We start from the raw sequence: 26,936 nt of genomic DNA, 5'->3' as shown, positions 1-26,936 counted from the left end.
TCCTATGCGATAAGTTGTTGTGAAACTTACTCAAGTTTCAATACTTTGTTCCTATTAACATGATGTTTCTTTTTTCGTTTAAAAGTCTTTTTTATTTTGCGTGGTCAATTCCGACTCGTTGCGGATAATTGACCGCTCGCCTCTCTCTTGTTTTGCAAGGGAGAAGGCTTCATTGTCTGTTTTTGGTCCCAAAAATTTCGCAAAAGTTTTTGGTTTACACATTTCTCTCGTCGCACTTGGGGGTCTTGACTTCTCTTCTTGAGATTTCTCAACATCACTCAGGGCTTGTGGGGTCTCTCAGGAAGGGGTGTTGAAGTCAGCTATTTGGTTGGCGTCAGAAACGGTGTTTGGATTTCTATTGGTACATGTGAAGACGCTTCGGGTGTGTCTTGTCCTCCACTGTTTCGATCCACTTGAATGTTGTTTTTGATGGAACTTTTTGCAATGCTCGGGCGCTTAACGAATAGGTCGTAGAATAAATCTTTTCCTTAGTCAATACATCTGTACGGAGTATGCTTCTTTCGTCGTCCCGACAAACCTTCTGGTGTAAAGGTTTGGATGTTATCATCGTTTGTCATTTCTCTGTTGTTGTCCGTTTTCCGTTGGTTCTGCGTTTTTTCGTAATGGGAATATCGCTTTTCTTCGTCTTTCACCGGCTTCAATGGATTTTAGTGGACGGTATGCCAGTTCTTTGCATTTTCATCCTTTAAAATTCCGTAATTGACCTCTGATGTCTTTTCAATGATGTTCTTGTGTCCGTCCCGTGGAAGGAAATATTTATTAGATTTTGTTCTATGGGTGAAGAAAGCCAGACTCCATCTCTTTGCTTCAATTCTTCGCCATAAATATCTTCCTATCTTTCTTGCCTGTGGCCAAGTGTCCCTCTGGCATCTTTATATGTTTCCCTGAGTTGCCCGATGAGCCACCTTGTATTTTCTTAATTGGGAATTTCGTATCCAGGTGCTTTCGGAAGTAGCAAGTCGAACAGGTATTTGCATTTTTGTCTTCACAAAATTGACATTTGAGTCTGTGTTGTTGTTTTGTATACTGTATTATACACAAAGTTGAGATAAGGAGATTGATCCCAGCAGCTTGGTATGTTAGCGCAATATTTTGAATTGACATCTAAAATCGCTCGGTTGTGACGTTCGACCATACCATTTTCTTTACGGGTTGTATGAAGATGTTCTTGTTTTCTCTATTGAAAAAAATCTGCAAAGTTCTAGTAGTTTTTCACTGCAGAAGTCTGCTCCTGGGTCAAGTGTCAGATGTCAAAGCCCAGTTTTGCAGGATTGCTCTAGCAACGTTTTCTGCAGTAGTCTTTTCCAGGGGAACGCAAACCACGTAATTGATAAAATAGTCTGTCAATACGATTAAGTCTTTGCTCATGTAACAGGTCCCAGCATATCTTTGCTGAATCGTTTTCCAACGCTGATCTTCTGAAGAGGAGCTATCCTTTTTTTCCAGCGGTACTGCGCCTATTCTCATATTTGGCTACCAGAACCTCTGTAATGCCCTGCCCACGGTCTTGTGAATAGCAAAATGGCCTTCACTGAGTTCCGAATCGTGAAAGTGCTACAAAACTGTCGTTCTGGGTCCCTGCAATAATACAAGTTGTTTTTGGCATTACCTTGCTTCCTTCCCCATGCCATTTCCTGTACAGCAAACCATCAGAAAGTTCCATGTGGTCCCAGAGGCCCCGTATCTCTACTGTGTCTTCGACATAGACAATGGTGTCTCTCTTCTTGATTTTCAAGTCTCTCAACGGATTTTATTTTGAGGTTTCTTGGCATTTGCCCATTGCAAGATCAGACGTAGGCAAATATCGTTTCTTTGAGACAACCGAAAATTTTAAAGTCTTCAAGAAATTGGTTAGTAAGTTAGTTGGTTAGTTGGTTTCCTCAACTGTAACAAAGTTAATTCTTCCAAGAGAATCTTCCAATGGGGCAGCTCAAAAACAAGTCCAGTCTCTCTGCTTCAGTTAACTCGTGTTGGATGCTTGCTTTTCTTGACAGGCCATTTTTATTCCCCTGCTTGTTTTGTGGTCTATATTCTACCTGGAATTCAAACCCTTGCAGTCATTAAAACATCCTACTTATCATCCCGTCATCATTTCGTCTACATAGCCACTGTAGCGATGCATGATATGTTCTGAGCACAAACTGAATTCCCAAAGTTTGAACCATTTGATTGCTCGGATGACCGCTAATGCGTTTCTATTTGTTGTTGAGTAGCGACATTCTGCTGGCGTCAATGCTCTGCTCGCAAATGCCACTGGTTTTTCTAACTCATCGACAATATTTGAGAGTACGACTCCTAGGCTATTGTCACTTGCATCTGTGTCAACAAAAAAAAAGATGAATTGTAGTCCAAATGTTTGAGTACTCAGTTATCAGTCAAGGCTGGTTTCAATTTGCAAATGCATTATGGCTTTCAGGGTTTCAAACGCTATCCCAACAAAATTATTGATGAAACGTCTTAAACAACTGTAAGAACCAATAAAGGCCCTCAAATCGGTAACGTTCTCTGGTCTCGTACTGCAACAGGTTTGTTGTCATCTGGTGAAATTAATTACTGGGCTCCATCTGCATCCTGGATAAGTTACGGATTCTTGAAAGAGGCGACGTTTCTCGGGTTTGAGTTGAAGGATGACATGTCGAAGTGCTTGAAAAAACGACGCGCATATGTTTTTCGTCTCTTTATGTTCTTGCTAAACACCACAAGAACGTCGCCAACAACATGAGAATAAACCAGAAGAAGTATTTATTGAAAATGCTTGTCATAGGTTGCTGGAATGTTCCTGGCAAGCTGCATAGTCCAAATTTAAGTGAAATTACTCTTAATGTTTGCCATTGGGGTGACGAACCCTGTTTCTAGTATAGCACTTTCAATCAATGGAACTTGCCAATTTCCTTAGGCCAAGACAATGAATGCTTGAAAAACCTTTGCTCTGTGCAGATGATTAAGTAACTGGTCAATTCGAGGAGGGGTGAAAACATCTTTATGCGTTATTTCGTTGAGTCGTCTGAAGTTCGGGCAGATTCAGTTGCTTCCACCTTTCTTGGTAATGAGAACGATTGGTGAACTGTACGAGCTGTTTGATGGTAAGACAAAGTTTCGTGCCAGCATATCCCCAATCTCCTTCTTAACCACTGTGATTTTTCCAGGTCCAGGTATAGGGGGAGCAAGTCTGATGGCAGTGTACAATTGTGTATATTTAGCGTTGATCAACTGGTGTTTGCCCCAGTTCATTGCCGTTCATTGCCAGAATATTCTTGTACACTCGTAGCAGTGCTCTTCTGTCGGAGTCACTGGGAGGTCACTAAAACCCGGTCACCAACGTTATTTCATCAGTAAAAACTCGAGTATTTTGAAAGGGCCATTCGTGGCCAAAAAAACTTGTTCCCGGAAAGGTCTGAGTTTGGAGCGCTGCTCATACTGTGGTTAAGTTTTTTTTCGATGGAAGGTTCACATTGCTCCTAGTTTCTACTAACGCTTTGTGTTTTTGACCGTCAATATCTACCATTACGTAGACTTTGCTACGAAAACTGCTTCCGCTTAAACTTTGTTTATACTGCTTACTTGTTCTGGGATCACTCGCTGTAAAAAGTTTTTCACGATTGGTTGTCTATCGGTGTTTGAGTTCGCGGATATACCCGATTTTTAAATTTTCTGTGGACACTGACAAAGGCGAAACTCTCGGCAATCATAGCACTGTATTCAAGACGTTCTGTGACAAAAGTCTTCATGTCTTTCCGGAAATCTGCTCTGAAATCTGGGTTGATTGATTCCGATAGAGATGTGGTCTGGGTCTCAAAAATCTTCTTAATGGTTTATGTATATTGTTCTTTTTGCTCAAGCATCCTATTGACGCTTCTGGTCTCAAACTCGATAATTTTATTGAAACCCCGATGACATAATGGTGTGGAATGCTCTAAAGACAACTGTTGTTGACTCGCCATGATCTTGATATACCTTGTCCTTCTGACGTGTCCGTTTCTTCCTCCTCGCAGTCGACTGGTATCCGCCCTACTGATGGCTTCTAAAGCATTAAACCGTCGGGTAGCAGCATTGAAGCTTCCTGCTTTTTCCTTTAGCGATTTAGCAGTGTGTACTTGATTTCCCTGTTCGACAATCCGTCCATAAAGGCATATTTGATAGCTACCCTTTGTTCGGCAACTTCATGGTGAGCATTGGTTGCCTCCCCTAACTTCTGAACTTGCCTTGAGAACTCTTGGATTGACTCTGATTCCAATTGTTGAATATCTTTGAAATCTGTACTCGTACTCGCTGCATTCGAAAAATGCCAACTCTGATGTTGAGAGCCTTTATGACTCTCGTTTTGGTCGGGCTGGTTTTAATCCTATAATACGTGTGTGAGAATTTGGTGGTAGATCTGTCATAGATATTTTTTTTTATCAGAATCTATATTTTCTCATTAAATTGTTCTCATCAGATTAAATTTCTTTGCCATTATTGTCTTTGTACGGTTTTAAATTCAGAATTTGGGTCTCTGTTGGGGAATATTTCAAGGTCAGTATTAACTTAGTTCTTCTCCGAAAACGCTAAAGTTCAAGTTTCGGTTACCACAGAAAAGACCCGTTTTCACTCCAATGTCATCAAAAAATCTCCTTTCTATCGTATTGAGAGCTTTACAAAAATCGGAAGATCTTATTTCTTTTTCATTTTAAATTATATATCAGTTTGCAGTAGTTAAAAATTTCAATTTCTCCTAAATGATTTTATATTCTTCTTAAATTACATTTCAAAGTTTTTGTGTTTTTTTAAATCCATTTTGGTTGTCGAAATCCATTGTCATATAAAATTTAACTGAAGAACAACAACTTACTAGTAATTGATCAAAGGTTTCTTTGCTCAAACTCGATCATTCTCGGGAATCTTTTTTGAGGTAATTTTCAGTACTTCAATCCTTTAAATTACGTGAATTTTTGAATTTTTCCAGCTTAAATGAAAACTCAATATTTCATTCCATTCAATTATATTTAAACAAACTTTCAACAAATAAATTGATCTAATTTGAATTCAAAATTGCTTAAGTTTTCCATATCAATCTTTTAATTTTTCAATCAAATACAGTGGACACTTTTGAGGAGTTCAACTCTCTTTCCCCTTATGTCTCAGTAGTCATGGTTACAGTAGTTGCAAAAAAAACTTCCAACTCACCAAATTTCATTCATTTGTATGCTTACCAGAAGAACTCTACATTCTATTCGTTTTTATTTAAAACTAAAACCGGTTGTCTGTTATAGAAGAACATAGGAGTTCATTAGAATTTGATTCTTCTTGGAAAAAATGCTCTAGAAATTTTTTATTCAGAAGAACAATTCATCGCAAAGACTTGAACGATAAGATCGATTCAGATGAAACGATGTTCGAATCAAATTTAGTTTGCTTAGCCCAATGAAAAATTTTATCTGAAAATGGCTTCTGAGCATAAAAACCAGGTCTAAAAGAGCCTATGATTTAGCAAAAAACCAAACTTTGATTTCTGGTAAAGCTATATCTTACCAATTTTGTTCCCTGATCATACTATTAGTTCCCGAATTTCTCCTGCAAAACAAGTGTTGTCTTATTATTTGCAACACACGAGATTTCTGACAAGTTTGATTACACGAACTTAGCTGATTAGACCAATGTGCACAATGTTTCAACTGTTTGCAACATAAACCTTTTCAAAAAAATCCCAAGGCCTCTTAAGTTATTAACAGTCAACTATCGTTGGGTTGGCTGCTTAAAATCAGCTGACGGGCGATTGGCTCCGTCACTAGCTAGCTGGAGTGAGGCCAGCTTAATCTCAACTGAGAGAGGGGTAAAAAAGAGTAAAAAAATATGCGCTAGAGGGTAGGACGGGTTGACAAAAAATTACCCATCACACAATGGTTTTTTTCTTCTCAGCATTATCGGTGATGTTTTACATTTAGAAGATAGTAAAAAACCTGCTGAGCAACTTAATGCCCTTAGAGTTGTACCTTCTCATCACGTTTTTGAAGGTCAAAATGTCAAATATTTGGACAAAAATTTGGTAGTACAGAAAAGATGAAAAGTTAGTTAAACAGAAAACTGCGTGAAATTAAAAAGACCAACATGGCCATTAACATAACCGATTGCTTTCGAGCGACGGGCGAGGAGATGGCAGTATTAGTTGCTAGTTTAAGCTCAGGGAGGTCATCTTTACTGCCTGTATAAGAGGGAAAAGTTGAGGGGGTGTACAAACGGTAAGGGCACAAAAGGGTAGCCATCTAAAATTTTCTTTTCCGACGTAATTTTCAGTGCTTTTGCAGTCCGGCGTGGGGGATGTGTTGAGGGGGGGGGGGGGGGGTGTTCACACCATTAGGTCTCCTTAACATTTTCGGTGAATCGATAATAGAACCAGATTTTTTAGGAACAGAGAAATTAGAAAACTTTCAAATTTTAGTTTTTATAGTGGACTAAGAATGGGGCATTCTCTAAGTGTCATATTGTAAAGATTTATTTTATGCATTCTTACCTTCTAATGCGGTAGTTGAATTTGCTCAAATATTAGGCCTGAACAACTGCAGGCTAATTATGAAAATATAAATAAAGAATCAAAAGAAATGGCATTGCTGCGGAGCAAAATAAGTGTTATTTGGACTGTCAATCAGTTTGTGTAAATGACGTTGTATAAACGACAGCTTCCAAATCACATATTTCATGCTTGGGCCACAATAAATGGAAGGAAAACTCATTTCCTACTGCGGCGTAATTGAAAAAACAATTTGCAAAAAAACAGGAACAACAGTTTAGGCAACTAGGCAAAAAATGGAAACGAGCGTGAACATAGATAACAAAAAATAGATAACTACTGTGTTTTTACATTTTGTTTTTCAATTTTTTCTGCACGGGTAAAAATAATACCTGCCGTTTTTTTCAGCAACGTGATGAAATAATGAACTGTTGGTTGTGGCGAGACACAAAGCCCATCTACGTTAATGGGCTAAAATAATCGATTCAAAATAAGTAGTGAATTTTCACCACTGGGAAATATCGCTTAGATAAAATTATAACAAATAATATCGTTGGTACGTTACGCGCAATGTGTAGGCTACACAGGAGAGCGATAAGAAAGAGGAAAAGAGCGGGATTGAAATTTTTCTTACCATTTCAAAGCGGGTACAATTTTTCCATTTGTTTCAAAGTGGCTGAAATTCGACCTCGCGCGGGTGTGAACAAATTCTATTCCACATGAAAGATTCACCTTTAGCAGCAACAAATAGTCTCCTGTACCTGGTAGGTATTTGTGGGGAAGCACGTGAACAATTGCAGTACCGTATTGGAATAAAGTTACTGTAGGGGGGGGGGGGGATGGGGGGTTGCATTTTTCTTTGCAAAAACATTCAAAAGAAATAGTTTGGCTGGTCCGGCACCAAATATTGCATTGTGTGTTAAATAAGCTAAAAACTTTCAATTTTTTTAAAACCCCACACGCAAACTTTTGGCAAACTCTTTTTTTACACTTTTTTAGGCTAAATCATCCCTTCGCCTACATTAGTGAATTGAAGATTCAATTTGAAAAAAATGGAGTATCTGCTATTGTTGTCCCTTAATTGAGCTCAAAGGTTTGAACTGCTGTATAATCTAACTAACGTTATTGCCTCTTTTGGGTGTCTTGTAGTTACCTACTTTTATCGGTTTTTTTCGCGGATAAATCATTACTAGCCTCTGTTGTTTGTTTTAAGATGTTCTTCTGCAAGCTTCATTTTTTGTGTCATTTTTTTGCTTAAAATATTTCATTTTTGGTTATTTGAAAACTATTTTTGTTGCCATTTGTGTTATTTTTCAGGGATTAAAAATAGGTTCCATTTTGCATTTCCATAGAAAAACCTTGAAAAGCCCAACCAAACGTTTATTAACCTTTAGAATAGTTAATAGCTATAATTATCAGTTTTATTACAAAATAAATAGATTTCTCTAGCAAAAAGAAATGAAAAACGCTTTTACTTCCTCCGCCAAAATTAACAAAAAACTCCAAATCGAAATTGAGGTTTCAAATTCTGGAGAAAATTGGAAAAGAAAAAAGGAATTGAGAATAGAGTTATTTAATTAATCCTTCGAAAATTCTCTAAAATTCTCTTATTCATCGCTCAAAATTGCACATAATTGGTCAGTGTCAATATCCAAGTTACTAAACGCAAACGAAAAACTAATGTGCTGATTTTTTTTCCAAAACCGGTGATAGAGAACGCAAAGTTGACTTACTTCTTATTTTGCAAACATAACAGACTATATTCAAGCTTAGTTCAATTCTAGTTACTATTTTGAACAATCCAGGCTGAGGTCAGGTTCTAGACCGAAACGACTTCTGATTGGACTCGGTGGGCTGTACAACTGTGATTTCTGCACGCAAAAATACATATTCTGGTCGACTTCAATCACCAAAAAGAAGATAAACAGCATAGAAATGTACTGCAATAATGGCGCATTTTATCATGAACTTGGATTTGATAATTCGTGTAATTAAAAAAGATTCGTTGTCAGTAGATTATTCCGAAATTTCTTCATAGTCAAACTTTGCAGCAATTAAGCCAATATATCATTAATAAATATTTCACTCATATCAATTTTGCATTGGTTTTTCTTCCAGTTTTTTCTCAAAATAACTCAGGTAGCCTCGATAATGAATTTATCTTTAGACACACATAATATACTTTCAATCGATCATAAACAAATCGATGAAATTTAACATTATTCGTAAATGCCTTGATTTAACATGCTCAACCTGATTTATAGTTTTGGTGCAATTTTTGAAAAAGCCCAATTTTTTTCTCCAAATTTATTTGTCATATCATTCATTTAAAAAAAATTATATACGATAACAACTTGAATTGAACGTTGGTGAAATTGATTCTTAGTTTTTTTAGGACTTCGCGAAAAAATGCGAAGATAACCTTATTGCATCCAAATTTGTTTGAATAACAAGTAATCAAATTATTTCACTCCCAAACCAGAACACAATTTTTTATTTAGTTCTCGATTCTTTCATTGAATTTAAAAAATGGATGTATTGACTCATCGGTGGAAACGTTCGCATTGATTGCATCTATTATTAAGCATTAATTTGTCAATTTGGAAAAGAGAGATTCTATCCTTATTTACAGATGATCTTCAAATGACTTCATCCTCATCAATCTTCAAAAACAAATCAGAACAAGACGGAATGTAGCACAGAAATTTTCATCAAATGTTTCAAGTTCGTCAAAAACTTTTCTTGGTTCTGAGAGGAAAAAATTCATTGCTATCAGTTATACAAAATTGAAGCAATTGATGCAATTGTTCGGAGAAACCGTGATTACAACTTTCTTTAATCTGAAAACTGGAAAATCAAAACTATTATTTTGATTTGATTTCAGCAGGTTTTAAACTATACACATTGTCTGGTAGGTATCTGTGGGGAAGCACGTGAACAACTGCATTAACGTACGGGAATAAAGTAACTGTAGGAGAGGGGATAGGATTGTTCTCTGCATGAAATAATCAAAAGGAAAGGTTTGGTTGGTGCAGCACAAACTATTTTATGTTAACTGAGCTAAAAATCCCAGCTTTAAAATACTAAATGGGCCTCAAAAATTGTTTTTTCAAAAAAAACCGAGACGCAAAATTTTGACGAACTTCTTTACACTTTTTCTGGTCATTCAGTCTTTCGCCTATATAAATGAATTGAAGATTTAAGATTTAAAAAATGGAGTATCTGCTGATGTTGTCCTTTTCATTGAGCTCAAAGGTTTGAACTGCTTTTTTGGGAGTCCTGTAATTAACTACATTTACCGGTTTTTCTCTGCGTAGGCTATTAATAATTTCTGCTGTTTGTTTTCAGATGTCACTCTTTTGTGATTTTCTCTGTTTTGTCATTTATTTTGCCTAAGAAAATTTGTATAATTAGAAACAAGTTGTTGTCAGTTGACTGGTCCGAAGGTTCCACAAGGTCAAAGATTGCAGCAACTTAGCCATCATATCATTAAAAGTTATAAAGCAACAACTCTCAAATCGAGATTACAACTCACAAACTTTATGTTTCCAAGCAACGTAAAGCAACTGCTCACAAATGTGTAGTTTAGCAAGCGTACTCAGTTACAAAGAAAAAATTTAACTTAAACAAACACAGGCAGTAAAAACAGACAACAAATGAGAAAGTAATGAGTTAACATCCTAGAAGTAACAAAAAAATGACTGTTTTATTTTTTTCTCTGCGCAAAAATACCTAATTTTTTACGTCTCTAACATTTAGTCAGACTCAAAACGCAGCTGACAAATTGTTTGCAAAAATATCGACGAAAATCATGAAAATGACAGAAATTGGTTGTTGACTATATCAAGTTTTGTCATTTTGGAAAGAACTCTGTAATAAGTCATTTTCTATTCAGCTGTCCTAATTTCTGACCAATTACAACATTGAAAAAGTTTAATCAAACCAAAAATTTGTTCTAATCATTCCTTACGCGATTGAAACGAAAACATTTCTGAAACTAAACTATTTTTCGAAAGAAGTTATGTTTTGAAATACTAAGTTTCATGTACATTCGAAGCCAGAAGCGTGAATATGAACAAATTTTTTCTCCTTTTTGTCCCCAAATTTAGGAGAAAAGTCTGATTTTCTTGTTTCCCCATTTTTCCCTTATCTGAATTTCTTATATTTTAATCAATGCAGTGACATTCTTGTGATGCATTAACAATTTTGGTTTTTCTGTGCTGAAAACATGCGTTGAACGGAGGCCAACGTAGAGTTTACACTTGTAACCGATCAATTACTCCCTATTAGGGTTAATATATATATATATATATATATATATATATATATATATATATATGTACACACACACACACACAGACACACACATATATATATATATATATATATACATATATATATATATATATACATATATATGTGTGTATATATGTATATATATATATATATATATATATATATATATATATATATATACATATATATATACATATATATAATAAGGGTTGATCCAGGGTTGAGTAAAAAATATGAAAATAAAAGAAAAACGTGGGAAAGCTCGATAATTTTTTTTTACAAAAAAGTTTTTTAGAAATCAAAACAACACCAAATTTTCATTTAAAGGACTAGATGGATGTTCTTGAAGCTCCTTGGGAGGTTAATTGGACATATTTTTAGTAATTCCTGAATTGACTTGTTCCGTTATGCGATTATGAAAAATGAGCAGAAAACACAAAAATTTTTTTATAAAAAAGTAAACGAATGATTACAATCATATTTTTTTTGAAAAAAAAACAACGAATAGACTAACAGCTAGCCTTGAATTTGCTGTTATTCTATTAAGAACACGTAACTGTTACGAAAATTTAAAATATATATATATATATATATATATATATATATATATATATATATATATTCATATAAATATATATATCTATATATATATATATATATATATATATATATATAGATATATATATACAAATATTTATAGAAAATTTAACACATTGGAATCTGTATCAAAAATAAATGATGCCTTTTGAATTGTTATCGAAATAACTGGTCGAACCAACCAGTAAATTGTTAACTTGAGAACGCTTTCAAATAGAGCAAGTAAAATGGCGCTTTTTGTAGTTAACAAAGATTTTGAAAAAACGAATCACTTGAAAAAACGAATTTCCAAAAAAAACACTTATAAAATTTCATTTTATGCGACGGACGGGCTTTCTTTTCACTTCTATCACAACCCTCTACGATTAATAGGTCAACCTGTCAAAATTGACTGAACAAATAGAGACAAAAAACATTAGACTATATAGTTTCTCCCGCACTGGTCGGAACAATAATTACAAATATATACTAAACCAATAATACATATGTACTCAAAGAATTAATAAACAGGTTCACTAGTGGGCAAACAATTGGTTTCTTCAACGGAGATCACGAAATCAATGATTTGAACTATTTACCTGGGCAAACCTATTGGTAACATTTCCAATCATTACGATATGAATCCGTTGGGTGATAACATGTTGGCTGCTAAAAAAACAACGTGTTTGCGGTTTCAATTTGAATTTTTTCACTTAACTTAAAATTGAAGGCAACAAACTCTTAACTGGGTCTAAAATTCAAAACGAATGAACAGATCAAATTTATATATGCAGAAACGGAAACAAATTACCAATAGATATAGAGATATAAAGCTTGGGGATTGCTATGTATATAATCAAAAACGAACTATTTACTTATTAAAAATAACAAAGTATTCAAGATTTTGTCTGTTTTTTTTTTCAAAGTGTGTCCAAGCAAAAGTAAAACAATTTCAAACAAAAAATCAAAGCATTAAAAATCAATTATATGTGGTGATGTTACCATTAGCTTAATTAACTTAGATATAGGTCAGTTGTTGGACAATCTCACCTCAGTGCTCAAAAACTAAAACTAACTATAGAAAAACGTTTTAGCAAAAGGAGTTAGTTTTCTTCGGTCATCCAATTATGATGAAATGTAAAACACACTTGGATGTAAATAATAGTTTTCGGCGTAGTTTTGAATTGTGGACAATTGGCGCCAACACAGCACAAGAAAGGATTATTAATTGCGCAGACCAATAAAATTTTGAGGCCGCAACAGCTTAGGAAAATTACAGCCAAGTTGTATAATTTCCTGAAAAAAACATGATCAAAAAAATTTGGATTGTTGTTAGCTTGCTGTCTTATAATCGGATACGCACTCAAAGCAATTTTTACAGCCTGTAGACAAACCGTCGCTAGCTCTCAATTATATAGGTTTTCTTGAAATGTCTTAAATCAAAGATGGTTTAGAGGAATGGAGCTAATGCTGTGGATTGTTCCACCTATGACAGACAAAATTGTCGATATGTAACTATATGATTTTTGAAAAATCAAAAAACAGATTCATCGATGGGCAATCGATTGATTGAGTGCACGGGACCGCGAAATCAATGAATTGACTTGACTTATTTACCTTGGCACACTATATAATGAAACTGACAAATCCATCTGACGTCGGCATGTTGATTACAAAAAAAGTGAACTTCATGTTTGCAGTTTTAGTTTAGAATTTTCTCACCTAACCAGAAATTGAAGAAAACATGTTCCCTGCCGCAGCTAAAGTCACTAAAAGCAAAAAAAAAGAGATCTTCTATAAATAATAAAAAATCCAAGCAAACTAACACGTTAAGGAGTTCCACAACACTTTTTCATTTTCATAGGTAGAAAACTATTGTTAGTCATTTGAACTCATATTTCAGAAAATTTCTAAACAAACAAAAATATTAACTAAAACGACAAAAATCAGCGTCAAATGTTCACAAAACTTAAAACCGCGGTGAATCCCTTGAAAAAACGAATTTCAAAAGAAAAACACTTATAACATTTCATTTTATGCGACGGACGGGCTTTCTTTTCATTTCTACCACAACCCTCTACGATTAATACGTCAATCTGTCAAAATTTACTGAACAAAAAAGAAAAAAATCATTAGACTATATAGTTTCTCCTGCACTGGTCGGAACAATAATAAAAAACATGTATTTAACCAATAATACATATGTACTCTAAGAATTAATAAACAAGTTCACTAGAGGGCAAACAATTGATTTTTTCAACGGAGATCACGAAATCAATGATTTGAACTACTTACCTGGGCAAACCTACTGGTAACATTTCCAATTATTACTATATGAATCCGTTGGGTAATAACATGTTTGCATCCAAAAAAACATCGTGTTTACTGTTTTAGTTTGAATTTTTTTCTTTTAATCAAAAATTGAAGGTAACAAACTCTTAACTGGGTCTAAAATTCAAAATGAATGAACAGATCAAATTTACTTATGCAGAATCCGAAACAAATTACCAATAGATATAGAGATAGAAAGCTTGGGGATTGCTATGTATATAATCAAAAACGAACTATTTACTTATTAAAAATAACAAAGTATTCAAGATTTTGTCTGTTTTTTTTTTCAAAGTGTGTCCAAGCAAAAGTAAAACAATTTCAAACAAAAAATCAAAGCATTAAAAATCAATTATATGTGGTGATGTTACCATTAGCTTAATTAACTTAGATATAGGTCAGTTGTTGGACAATCTCACCTCAGTGCTCAAAAACTAAAACTAACTATAGAAAAACGTTTTAGCAAAAGGAGTTAGTTTTCTTCGGTCATCCAATTATGATGAAATGTAAAACACACTTGGATGTAAATAATAGTTTTCGGCGTAGTTTTGAATTGTGGACAATTGGCGCCAACACAGCACAAGAAAGGATTATTAATTTCGCAGACCAATGAGCTTCCGAGGCCGCAACAGCTTAGGAAAATTACAGCCAAGTTGTATAGTTTTCTGAGAAAAACGTGATCAAAAATTTGTTTGGAATGATGTTAGCTGGTTGTTTTATAATTGGCTACGCAATCAAAGCAATTTATTACATCCTGTAGACAAAAGGTCGCTAGCTCTCAATTAAATTAGTTTTGCTTGAAATGTCTTAATTCAAAGATGGTTTAGAGGATTGAAGTTAATGCTGTGGATTGCTCCTCCTATGCCAGACAAACTTGTCGATATGTAACTACACGATTTTTGGAAAATCAATAAACAGATTAATCGGTGGGCAAACGATTGTTTGAGTGCACAGGATCGCGATATCAATGAATTGACTTGTTTACCTCGGCACACTATTTGATGAAGCTTTCCAAACCAATACAACATGTATCCATCCGACTTAGGCATGTTGAATACAAAAAAACTGAACTTTATGTTTGCAGTTAAAGTTTAGAATTTTCGCGCATAACCAGAAATTGAAGAAAACAGGTTCTCAGTGAAGGCTAAAATCGCTAAAATGGACAAAGAATATTACATCGTCTGCAAATCAGCGGCAAGAAAAAAACATTGAGCTTTAGGCTGGTAAGGTTTGTGAAAAAAACGAACAATTTACCTATTAAAGGAATCAAAACTTGCAAGATTCCGTCTGGTTTTTCCAATCTCTATCCAAGCGTAATTTAATTACACGAAAACAACTAAAATTTTCGAAAGATTTGTTAATGATATAATCTGACAATCCCAACTCAATCCAAAGATTTTTCAATTCACTCTAGAGGAAAAAAAATCCATAGAGTTATTTGTCGTCAATTTGCGCAATTATGATAAAATTAAAAACACAATAAAAATTTAATTCTTTGGAAAAATGAACTGTTGTTACAGTTCTTGTGCAACAGGTTGACTAAAAAGTATGGAAAAAGTTGGAAAGCTGACAAACCTTCTGATTTAAGTTAAAAAACTGTTTTATAGTAATTTTTGATTTAAATTGATTTGTTATGTCATTATGAAAAAAGAGCAAAAACCTTAATATTTTTTTTAAAAAAACGAATAATTACAATCAGAATGTTTTATATATATAAAAAATTTGACAGATTCAATTCTATATCAAAATTAAATGATGCCTTTTGAATTGTTATCAAAAAAATTTATCAAACCAGCCAGCAAAATGTTAATTTGAGAACGTTCTCAAAGAGCACACAAGTGAAAATGGTGCTTTTCGTAGTTAACAAACATTTTGTCAGCAGTTTTGGGTATTTTTACATGGCAAATCTAAATCAAAATGGATGAAAGAAGCTTATTTAATCAAAATAACAGAATTATAAGAAAATAAGGCTGAATTATGATCAAACAGTTCGACAACACTTTTTCACTTTCATAGTTAGAACCAAAAAAAACTATTGTCAGCCTTTCAAACTCATATCTCAAAATTTTCGAAAATATCCTAAAATTACGAAAAAGTTAACCAAAACGACAAAAATCATTGGTGTCAAATGTTCACAAAACTTAAAAGCTCCCTGGTGATTCCCTGGAATTGACGAAAAGAAAAAAACACTGATAACATTTCAATTTCTACGACGGACGGGTTTTTTATTCCAATCACAGCCCTCAACGATTTATTCAACAATCTGTCAAAAGTGACTGAACAAAATAAGAAGGAATGAACAAATTTGAGTATATAATTTCTCGTTCACTAAAAGGGGTTGGACCTTCCCACCTCAAGTCTAAAACGTTTGAATTAGTTCAGGAAAGACATTTTAGCTAACGGAGTTAGTTTTCTTCGATCTGTCAAATTGTGATAAAATGTCGGTGTGAGAAAATTTCTGTCAAGATTTATATCTTCTTGAAAAAAAAACGATTCAAAAATTTATTTGAAAAGCTGTTAGCTAGCTGTTTTATATTTGACTGCACGGGACTGATTGAGTGCACGGGACCACGGTATCAATGAATTGACCAACTTACCTTGGTACACTATTTGATGCAATTTTCCAACCAATACAACATGTATCTGACGTGGGCATGTTGATAACAAAAAAACTGAACTTCATGTTTGCAGTTTAAGTTTAGAATTTTCTCATCTAACCAGAAATTGAAGTAACATGTTCCCTGCCGGGGCTAAAATCGCTAAAATCAAAAATTCAAAAGAGATCTTCTATAAATACAAAAAAAAATTGAGCAAATTAACCCGTTAAACATTTCCACAACACTTTTTCACTTTCATAGGTAGAAACGAAAAAACTATTGTTAGCCATATGAACTCTTGTCTCAAAAAATTTCAAAAAAAAAAACAAAAATTTTAGCTAAAACGACAAAAATCAGTGTCAACTGATCACAAAACTTAAAACTTCGTGAAACCCTTGAAATAACGAAAATCAAAAAAAAAATTTTAACATTTCATTTTTTGAGACGGACGGTGTTTCTTTTCATTCCAATCACAACCCTCTACGATTAATACGTCCATCTGTCAAAAATGACTGGAAAAAAGAAAAAATCATATTACGCTATATAGTTTCTCCTGCACTGGTCGGAACAATAATTACAAACATATACTAAACCAATAATACATATGTACTCAAAGAAATAATAAACAGGTTCACTAGTGGGCAAGCAATTGGTTTCTTCAACGGAGATCACGAAATCAATGATTTGAACTATTTACCTGGTCAAACCTATTGGTAACATTTCCAATCATTACGATATGAATCCGTTGGGTGATAACATGTTGGCTGCTAAAAAAACATCGTGTTCGCGGTTTCAATTTGAATTTTTTTCACTTAACTAAAAATTGAAGGCAACAAACTCTAAACTGGGTCTAAAATTCAAAACGAATGAACAGATCAAATTTACATATGCAGAAACCGAAACAAATTACCAATAGATATACAAATATAAAGCTTGGAGATTGCAAGGTTTATAATCAAAAACGAACAATTTACCTAAAAAAATACAAAGAAATCAAGATTTTGTCTGTTTTTCTCTAAAAGGGTCTCCAAGCAAGGGTAGAACATTTTCACTCAAAAAATCAAAGCTTTCTTTATATGTGGTGATATGTGGTGATAAGCTTGGAGATTGCAAGGTTTATAATCAAAAACGAACAATTTACCTACAAAAATTACAAAGTAATCAAGATTTTGTCTGTTTTTCTCTCAAAGGGTCTCCAAGCAAGGGTAGAACATTTTCACTCAAAAAATCAAAGCTTTCGTTATATGTGGTGATGTTACCATTAGCACAATTAACTTATATAGGTCAACTGTTGGACAATCCCACCTCAGTGCAAAAAAACTAAATTTATTGACTTATTTACGGTGGCACACTATTTTATGAAGCTTTCCAAATCAATACAACATGTATCCATCCCACGTAGGCATGTTGAATAAAAAAAACTGACCTTTGTGTTTGCAGTTAAAGTTTAGAATTATTATACCGTATTAAAATATTAAAAAAAAACGAAACAAATTAGCGACAGGGATAAAAAGATAGAGCTTGAGGCTTGCAAAGTTTTTCCAAAATTTTGCGAGATTTTCTCTTATTGTGTCTCTACGCAGGGGTATTATAATTACACAAAAACAAACAAATATTTCAAAAGATGTTTTGATGATATAATCTGAACAATCCCAACTCAATGCACAGATTCTTAAATTCACTCTAACGGAACATATGGTCAAAAGGAATTAATTGCGCTTTTATGATAAATATGAAAACAAAATTAAAATTTAGAATTGGAAAGTCAAACCCAACTGTTGTTACCGTTCTTGAGCTGCAGGCTGACTAAAAGGATGAAAAAAATTGGGAAAGCTCAAAAATCCTTTTTTAAAGAAAAATTATTTTAGAATTCACAAAGACTTAAAATTTTCAACTAAAAAACTAAATTGAACTTCTTGAAGCTCCTTGGGAGGCTAATTTGAACTGTTTTTGGTAATTATTAATTTGAATTGTTCTGTTGCGATGTAAAAAGAGCAAAAAACACAAAAAAACTTTATTAAAAAAGAAAACGAATGACTACAATCAAATTTGTTTTTGGACTGTAAAAAAACAACAAATAGACCAGAAACAGCCTTAAATTTGTTGTTCGCTCATGTGCATTAAGCACAAGTAGTTATTACGAGTATTTTGTATATATATTTTTATATATATATATATATATATATATATATATATATAAATATATATATATATATATATATATATATATATATATATATTTATATATATATATATGGAAAAAGGGAAACTTGACACATTCAATTCCTATATGATGCATTTTGAATTTTTATCGAAATAATTTATCAAACACATCAGCAAATTGTAAATTTGAGAACGCTCTCAACAAAAACAAAAAAAGAGAAAAATGACGCTCTTTGTAGTTATTAAGGACTTTGTCTGCATTTTTAGGTATGTTAACATGACATATTTAAACAAAATGGACAAAAGAAGCCTATTTGATGAACATAAATGAAGTGTAAAGAATAAGACAAAATTAGGATAAAACAGTTCCACGACACTCTTTCAGTTTCATAGGCAGAACCAAAAAAAAACTATTGTTGGCCATTTAAACTGATATCTCACAAATATTTTGAAAATACAAAAATGTGAATCAAAACGAAAAAAATAGTGCCAAATCTTCATAAAGCTTAAAATTTCGGTGACTACCTGGAAATAACGAAACTGAAAAAACACTTTTAACAATTCAATTTCTGCGAAGGACGGACTTTCTTTTCATTCCAGTCACAGCCCTCTACGACTAATACATCAATCTTTCAAAAGTGACTGAACCAAACAAAAAGAAAAAAAACACATTTGTGTTTTTAGTATTTCCTTAAATAAAATGGGTCGCACAATCCCACCTCAATGCAAAAAAAACTAAAATCAACTTTTCTAGTTGTTTTAGCGCTAATGAGGCCGATTGTCCAGCTATTTCTTTTCTAGTTGTTTTAGCGCTAATGAGGCCGATTGTCCAGCTCCCCGATTGCACGCATAGACAAGAGTACGAAAGGTTGCTTTCTCACGATCAACTATTATTTTTACAAATCTGTTATTCTTTCTATGGACTTCAAAGCTGACCACTGCTTTCGGGGTTCTGATCGAAAAGGTACTGAAATTTTTTAAAAGCTTTTTGTTGAACCTGGTTTCACAAGGTCTGTTGGGCTTGTTGTCTGACCCTGCATCATCATCAGTTTTCTTCGATTTAAGCGCAAATGTCTCTCCTTGCAAAATCTGAAGATGAGGATCGAATCTCAAAATTTATCAGATATCAAACAAAAGTTTTGCAAAGTAATGGCAAAATCAGTTATCCGACCACAACGAGAAGTGCAAAAACTGTAACCGAAGAGTATAATATGACATTTTATAACTAAAATAAGGAAAGCCTTTCGCCAACACTGTTAAATATTGGCTTGCTCGGGGCCTTTCCAGCACTATTTCTTTATAATGCAATTGGTATTTTTTAAGTATATTAAAAACAGAAAATATTACTCACAAATAACTGTCGAGAAAAAAAAAACAAAATAAAGAAAATTTTTGAACACAAAGAACTAATTGTGACCAAAATGCGTCAAACTAAGATTTTTTTCTCAACAACAGCCATCAGCCACTACAAATTGGCGAATAAAAATTTTCACGTTTTATATTTTTACTAGAGCCCCGAAAGCATTGGTATGCACTTCTTAGGATTGCGAAGCTAGTTGTCCTTACATAAGAGAGCTCTGATGCCAGTTGTTTCAGCGCTACTGAGGCCAATTGTCCAGCTCCTCGGTCGCACGCATAGACAAGAGTACGAAACGTTTTTTTCTCAACATCAATCATTTTTACATGTTTGTTCTTCTTACTATGGACTCCAAAGTATGACTACTGCTTTCGCGGTTCTGAATGAAAATTTACTGACAATTTTTTTTAATGTTTTTTGTTGAACCTGGTTTCACATCTTCCGTTGGCCTTGTTGTCTGATCTTGCATCATCATCAGTTTTCTTCAATTTAAGCGCAAATGTTTCTCCTTGCAAAGTCTGAAATTGAGGTTCGAATCTCGGAATTTTATTAGATATCAAACAACAGTTTTGCAAAGCAATGCGCTCCATAGGAATGCGAAGCTGATTGTCCCTACATAAGACTTGATGTAAGCAAGTTGTCCTTGTTTTGCACAGAGAAAGAAGCTCTGTTGCTAGTTGTTTCAGTGCTATTGAGGCCAATTGTCCAGCTCCTCGTGAGCACGCATACACAAGAATACGAAACTTTGCTTTCTCAACATCAATTATTTTTTTTACATATTTGTTCTTATTTCTATGGACTTCAAAGCTTGACCACTGCTTTCGGGGTCCTGATTGAAATTGTAATGACATTTTTTTGAAAGTTTTTTGTTGAACCTGGTTTCACAAGGTCCGTTGGCTTTGTAGTCTGATATTGCATCATCATCAGTTTTTATCGATTTAAGCGCAAATGATTGTCCTTCCAAAGTCTGAAGATGAGGTTCGATTCTCGCAATTTATTAGATATCAAACAACTGTTTTGTAAAGCACTGCGCTTCTTAGGAATGCGAAGCAGAATGTCTTTACAAAAGACTTGATTTCAGCAAAGCTGTCCTTGTTTTGCACAGAGAGCTCTGATGCTAGTTGTTTCAGCGCTACTGAGGCCAATTGTCCAGCTCCTCGGTCGTACGCATAGACAAGAGTACGAAACGTTGCTTTCTCAACATCAATCATTTTTACATGTTTGTTCTTCTTTCTATGGACTCCAAAGTATGACTACTGCTTTCGCGGTTCTGATTGAAAATTTACTGACAATTTTTTTTTAAAGTTTTTTGTTGAACCTGGTTTCACATCTTCCGTTGGTCTTGTTGTCTGATCTTGCATCATCATCAGTTTTCTTCAATTTAAGCGCAAGTGTTTCTCCTTGCAAAGTCTGAAATTGAGGTTCGAATCTCGGAATTTTATTAGATATCAAACAACAGTTTTGCAAAGCAATGCGCTCCATAGGAATGCGAAGCTGATTGTCCCTACATAAGACTTGATGTAAGCAAGTTGTCCTTGTTTTGCACAGAGAGAGAAGCTCTGTTGCTAGTTGTTTCAGTGCTATTGAGGCCGATTGTCCAGCTCCTCGTGAGCACGCATACATAAGAGTACGAAACTTTGCTTTCTCAACATCAATTATTTTTTTTTACATATTGTTTTTATTTCTATGGACTTCAAAGCTTGACCACTGCTTTCGGGGTCCTGATTGAAATTGTAATGACATTTTTTGAAAGTGTTTTGTTGAACCTGGTTTCACAAGGTCCGTTGGCTTTGTAGTCTGATATTGCATCATCATCAGTTTTTATCGATTTAAGCGCAAATGATTGTCCTTCCAAAGTCTGAAGATGAGGTTCGATTCTCGCAATTTATTAGATATCAAACAACAGTTTTGTAAAGCAATGCGCTTCTTAGGAATGCGAAGCTGAATGTCTCTACAAAGGACTTGATTTCAGCAAAGCTGTCCTTGTTTTGCACAGAGAGCTCTGATGCTAGTTGTTTCAGCGCTATTGACGCCGATTGTCCATTTCATCAGGGTGCAAGCATAGACAAGAGTACGAAACGTTGCTTTCTCAACATCAATTATTCTTTTTACAAATTTGTTCCACTTTCTATGGACTCCAAAGCTTGACAACAGCTTTAGGGGTTCTGATTGAAAATCAACTGACTTTTTTTAAAAATTTTTTCAACCGGCTTTCACAAGTTCCGTTGGCCTTGTTGTCTGATCTTGCATCATCATCAGTTTTCTTCAATTTAAGCGCAAATGTCTCTCCTTGCAAAGTGTGAAGACGAAGTTTGAATCTCAATTTTTTTTGGATATCAAACAATATTTTTGCGAAGCAATGCGCTCCTTAGAAACGCAAAGCTTATTGCTCCTACATAAGACTTGATGGCAGCAAAGCTTTCTCAACATCATTTATTCTTTTTAAATATTTGTTCTTCTTTCTATGGACTCCAAAGATTGACTACTGCTTATGGGTTCTGATTAAAAATGTACTGACGTTTATTGAAAGCGTTTTGTTGAACCTGGTTTCACAAGTTCCGTTGGCTTTTTTGTCTGATCCTGAATCATCATCAGTTTTCTTCGATTGGAGCGGAATTGTCTCTCCTTGCAAATTCTGAAAATGACGATCGAATCTCAAAATTTATCAGATATCAAGTAACACTTTTGCAAAATAGTGAACCAGACATTAGAAAAGAGCATCAAAAAAACCAGATTAGATCTCATGATAAGACAACAATTTTTCTACAATACAGAGGCAACCTTACTCAAAACTTTGCAAGCAAATTGAAGAAACTATGCCAAGTGCTAGTGGTTTTTTTAGCGCTTAAATTAAGATCATGTCTCCCCACCCTGAAATCATCTGAAATCCCACGTGGTATATGAGATAAAATTTAATGGAAGCAGATCCATCTATGTTGGGCAAACAAACCGGCATGCTACCACAAAGATAAAAGAACATCAAAAGAAGGATTCACAGGGGGGTCAACATTTGGTTGAATGTTGTGGCGCCACAAATGACATTGAATGGAAAATTCTGGACGCCAGTTAGACAGTAGAAAAGCTAAAGACTATCGAAGCTATATACATCAGCAATTTGAAACTGGCACTAAACACACGCGATGAACTTAAGGGTTGGGAACGCACGCTAAAATTATTAGTTAAAATTAGTTCAAATCATAATTTTGACTATATAAGGATACATAGGGCAAAAAATGTTTTGTGCATGACAAAACGAAAATTTCAGAACCTCCACAATAGTGATACTTAGAGTTAGGAAAAATTCGAATTACACCTTAAAATACAAAAACATGGCCCAAAAAGAAAAATTCGGAATAAAAATGTTTTTAAAGAAATTGATAACAGATGTAAAAAAGAGCTGTTGATTGATTAAATGTTGTATTAGGAAAAAATTTTCGATTGAACTTTTTAGAATAGTTCCTAGAAACGTTTGACTAAATTAGCTTTTTCGAAATTAGCTATCTTTCTCGTGGATGCATCCTCTTTTTGGTTAATTGCAGATGACTCAGTGAAGTTTTGGTCTGATTGCGCTTCATTATTGCATATTTACTGGGTTCCAGTCACATTAAGTGATTCGCTTTTCGTTATGTCAAAATGATATCGTTTCAGAGGCATACCGTTCAACCGACTTGATGCTTTTTCCATTCGCTAATTCAATTGTGCGAATATCGTTTTTGTCCAAGTTTTTCTAAATAAGCGCCTTTTTCAATTTCATATTAAGCTCACTCCATTTTTTTGTTTATAGGATTTGTTCATACTTTAGTTCGACTTCGGACAGGGATGGTGATAAAGGTAGTTAAAGTTGCATTGACTGTTTGTCTTCTTCTACACTGTCTTAATGTTTAGGGAAGTTTAGGTCATTCTCCTTAGCTGAACGAAAATATACTGCAATTTTGTAGATGATTGGATTACCTACTAGATTCGATAGCAGCTCGTCGTTGATTATTTTATTTATGAGCTCCTCAGCTTAAGGGGTTGTAGGAGCTGAGAAGGTCAATTTGTGCTGGAACGATTTATGAACGTTTTGAGTTGAACCATTTTGAGATGAAAACCGAAAGCAGGACCTTGTTTCTTCGATGAATGAGCCGGGTTTTTTCTGAACCGGATTTCACAAGTTCCGTTGGCCTTTTTGTCTGATCTGGCATCGTCATCAGTTTTCTTCGATTTAAGCGCGAATGTCTCTCCTTGCAAAATCTGAAGATGAAATTTGAGTCTCAAATTTTTTTGGATATCAAACAACATTTTTGCAAAGCAATGCGCTCCTTAAGAACGCAAAGCTGATTGCTCTTACATAAGACTTGATGTCAACAAGCTGTCCTTGTTTCGCACAGAGAGGAGAGCTCTGATGCTAGTTGTCTCAGCGCTTTTGAGGCCGATTGTCCAGCTCCTCGTGTGCACGCATAAACAAGAGTACGAAACGTTGCTTTCTCAACATCAACTTTTTTTTACATATTTGTTCTTCTTTCTATGGACTTCAAAATTTGACCACTGCTTTCGGGGTTCTGATTGAAATTGTAATGACATTTTTTGAAATTTTTTTGTTGAATCTGGTTTCACAAGGTCCGTTGGGCTTGTTGTCTGACCCTGCAATGTCTTGAGGATCGAATCTCAAAATTAAACAGATATCAAACAGCATTTTTGCAAAGTAGTGGCAAAATTAGCTATCCGACCATAACGGGAAGTGCAAAGACTGTAACCGAAGATTGACTTTCCGAGGAAGAGGAGTAGAATATGAATCATGCAAAAACTGGTTTCATGCTAAATGCCAAAAGATAACGAATGAGGAACACGCCAACGTGCAGGATGTTGTTTGGATTTGGGCCTATTGCAGCAATCAACAGACAGTGGGTTGTTATGAGCAGATGAAATTGTTTAAAAGGTATGTGGATGATATTATCTGCACGGTACGTGGTGAGTCGGTTACAATTTACCTTAGAAAAAGTTAACATGGAAGGAGATTTGGTTTTTCTTGACATTAACACAAATGTGAGCAGCAATAGCAATATCAGCTGTCATTTGTATCAAGAACGATCTGACACTGGAATAATACTCAATTTTGGCAGCTGTGCACCGCTTCAAGGTAAGCAAAATGTGATTCAAGGGACGGTTCGCATGATTTTTAATGCAATCTCTAATTGGTTGGCCTTCGATCAAGCTCTTGAAAAGAACAAAACTTGCTGGACCAAAAATCAGTATCCAGAGGAAAGGTCTTCAAAAACAGTGAACCAGAATTTAGAAAAGATAATGAGTGGCGGTAGAGACCAATTGATAACAACACCAAAAGAGCATCAAAAAATCAAGACTAGATCTCATGATAAGACAACAATTTTTCTACAATACAGAGGCAACCTTACTCAAATTTTGCAAGCAAACTCTGCCAAGTGCTAGTGGTTTTTTTAACGCTTAAATTGAGATCATGCCTCCCCACCCTGAAATCATCTTTCGGCAGAGACCTGAAATCCCACGTGGTTTATGAGATAAAATTTAATGGGAGCAGATCCATCTATGTTGGGCAAACAAACCGGCATGCTACCACAAAGATAAAAAAACATCAAAAGAAGGATTCACAGGGGGTCAACATTTGGTTGAATGTTGTGACACCACGAATGACATTGAATGGAAAATTCTGGACGTCAGTTAGACAGTAGAAAAGCTAAAGCCTATCGTAGCTATATGCGTCAGCAAGCTGAAGCCGGCAGCTCTAGACACACGCAATGAATATAGGGGGTGGGAACTCACTCTAAAAAATTAGTTCAAATCATAATTTTGACTTGATAAGGATACATAGGGCAACAAACATTTTGTGCATGACAACACGAAATTAGCAAAACCTCTACAAGAGGGATACCTAGGGTTATGGCAAATTCAGAATACCCCTTAAAATACAAAAACATGGCCAAAATAGGAAAATCCGGAATAGGAATGTTTTCAAAGAAATTGATAACAGATGTAAATATGAGTTCTAAATAGACTAAATGTTGTATATAGGAAAAAAATTTTATTGAACTCTTTAGAATAGCTCCTAAAAATGTTTGACTAATTGGTTTCTTTTACAAAATTAGCTATCATTCTCGTGGATGCATCCTTCTTTTGGTTAATTGAGGGCAGGTGACTCAGTGAAATTTTGGTCTGATTGCGCTTCATTATGGCATCTTTACTGGGTTCCAATCACAGCGAAGGGAAATGGCATTAACTGATTCGCTTTTCGTTATGTCAAAATAATATCGTTTCAGAGGCATACCGTTCAACCGAATTGATGCTTTGTTCATTCACTAATTCAATTGTGCGAATATCTTTTTCATTCAAGTTTTTCTTAATGTGCGTCTTTTTCATTTTGTTATCAAGCTCGCTGCTTTTTTTAAAATTGTTTATAGGATTTGTTGTTACTTTAGTTCGACTTCGGACAGGGATGGGGATAAAGGTAGTTAAAGTTGCATTGACCGTTTGTCTTCTTCTACACGGTCTTAATGTTTAAGGAAGTTTAGGTCATTCGCCTTATCTCAACGAAACTATACTCCAATTTTATAGATTGTTGCATTACCTATTCGATTCGATAAAAGCTGGTCGTTGATTAATTTCCTCATGAAGTCTTCAGTATAAGGGTTTATAAGAGCTGAGAACGTCAATTTGTGCTGGAACGATTTATGAACATTTTGAGGTAAACCCTTTTGTGATGAAAACCGAAAGCAGGACCATGTTTCTTCGATGAATGAAAAAAGTTTTTCAGTTTACGAAGAGACGACAGAGTTGCCGTCGTCCGCATAACATTTTTGAACTGTGACTCGATCGTCAAGAATTTCAATTGAGGGTATTATGGCAATACCGTACATCGACATTGCAAGGGGTCACCTTGGGTTGTAACTTCCTGAGAGAGTACTGCCTGTTTGTTAATGAACAATTTTGATGATTTACGATATGAACTAATGTAAAATCATACAGGGAAGGCCGTACTCTTTCGATATTTCTCAAAGCAAGGTCACGGATGAGACTATTGAAGACTTTTTGGCAATAAGCATTATCGCTTCTGAATCGGTATTATTAAATATCAAAGCATCGTAATCGAAGTGCCCTGTCA

General features: G+C 34.6%; 1 protein-coding gene across 1 annotated transcript in view; it reads right to left on the bottom strand.

Annotated features, from left to right (window-relative positions):
* The window catches only part of LOC142336519 (uncharacterized), a 97,578-nt gene extending 90,657 nt beyond the window's left edge, over window positions 1–6,921 (bottom strand). Inside the window, exon 1 of the mRNA XM_075385425.1 lies at window positions 6,509–6,921. The gene's annotated coding sequence lies outside the window, so the exon portion shown is untranslated. The remainder of the gene's footprint in view (window positions 1–6,508) is intronic.
* Between the last annotated feature and the right edge of the window lie 20,015 nt (window positions 6,922–26,936).

This window comes from Convolutriloba macropyga, chromosome 3, assembly GCF_964194025.1.
Source record: "Convolutriloba macropyga chromosome 3, txConMacr16.3, whole genome shotgun sequence".
NCBI classification, from domain to species: domain Eukaryota; kingdom Metazoa; phylum Xenacoelomorpha; order Acoela; family Convolutidae; genus Convolutriloba; species Convolutriloba macropyga.
This window is presented reverse-complemented; position numbering and strand designations above follow the sequence as displayed.